The 1,515-nt window shown below is 38.0% G+C and overlaps 1 pseudogene; it reads right to left on the reverse strand.

Annotated features, from left to right (window-relative positions):
- Positions 1 to 676: 676 nt before the first annotated feature.
- LOC112477831 lies at positions 677 to 795 on the reverse strand (annotated as a pseudogene).
- Between the last annotated feature and the right edge of the window lie 720 nt (positions 796 to 1,515).

Raw genomic sequence — 1,515 nt, forward strand, 5'->3', positions numbered from 1 at the left:
CTGACTTCCATCTTCCCAGGGATGCCAGTGGCTCTAGCATACCTGCCCTAGATGGACACAGCGGCAGAAGTTCCCTGGTGGCTGAAGCTTGGTAAAAGAACCCTGGGGACAAGAACATGTCTGGGTGGGGGGAGGTAGGGGTATCAGTTTTCTCCTGATGTCCACAGCAGACCTGTGAGCAGAGCTAGGAAGTTTTCAGCCCTCATTTTCACATGAAATTTAGTATTTTAAATTTTAAAGAATTCTTTATTCCAGACCTCAAACTCCAATTCATTTTGCTTTTCTATTTTTGTTTTGGCAGCTGTTTTTCCAGAGTTTATATCTATCTGCAGCTGTTGCTCCCTGTAATATTTGAACTAGTGCAATGCTCTTCTGCAAAGTGCTCACTTTCCTATTAGAATGCAATCAGGAATGTTCTGTTTCGGGCTGCTGGATTTTCTTCTCAGTTTTATTTCATTAGAGTTTATTGCATGCCTGAGCCAGTATGTTTACATTAGAAATGCAGTTGAAACCTGAAGATAAAGGCTATCCGAGTTATTATCCCTTAGAAATACATTCTAAATATAGTAATTTTTTTTTTTTTTTTAGGCAAGGCAACCCTTGGTTGACCTCACAGATTGCAAGGATCTTGTCAGTTTACAATCTTTTATTTTTATTTTATTATTATTATTTTTTACACCTACAGCCCCTGATCTTCCTAGGTGTTCTCCCATTCAAGTATTAACCAGGCCTGACCCTGCTTAGCTTCCGAGATCAGATGAGATCGGGCTTGTTCAGGGTGGCATGGCCATAGACTAAATATAGTCATTTTTAAATGGGATGGCATCCACTAGTTGCTGAACTAGTGTGTCTATTTTTGAAATATATTTCCTAACAGCCACTCTTTTCATTATATCAAATTATCAACTTATTAAATACCTTTTGTGATAATAAGCAAATCATAATGGCAATGGAAAAACAATTCGGTGAACGTTGACTGATAAGAGCATGATGATCACAAGGATAAACAAATGGAGCATTTATTTGCTCACCCATAAAATGGCTACAGAGGCCAGCTAGTGAAAATAAACGAACTATGCTACTGACTTCAACAAATATAAGTCTCACGAACCTTCTTTTAGAAACCTTAATGTTTTGGTTCTGTTCTAAGGAATCTCATCAGCATTAACAGCAGTTTTCAGGAAGAGAGAAACAATCATGAAGTTAAATATAAGCAGTTAATAGATATACAAAGTGATACTCAAGCGTCAGTCTATTGGAGTCTATCCATCTTAATCCTAGAACGCATTAAACAGTCCAGACAATGTACCCTGAATTTGATACTATTTCAGCCTTTGCAGGGAGTGTATCCTGAGGAAAAGAACAAAGGCCCCACCAGCAATGGACAGATGTGCAAACTATAGTGACTGACTTAGAATTCTAGAAACTTTAGAAATGTTTGCTTCCCCATACAAGTTGCCTAACTAGCAAAAACATTCACAATTTGCTTACGGCCATATTAAAATCTAGATAAGG

This window comes from Pteropus alecto, unplaced genomic scaffold, assembly GCF_000325575.1.
Source record: "Pteropus alecto unplaced genomic scaffold, ASM32557v1 scaffold13, whole genome shotgun sequence".
Classification (NCBI taxonomy): Eukaryota; Metazoa; Chordata; class Mammalia; order Chiroptera; family Pteropodidae; genus Pteropus; species Pteropus alecto.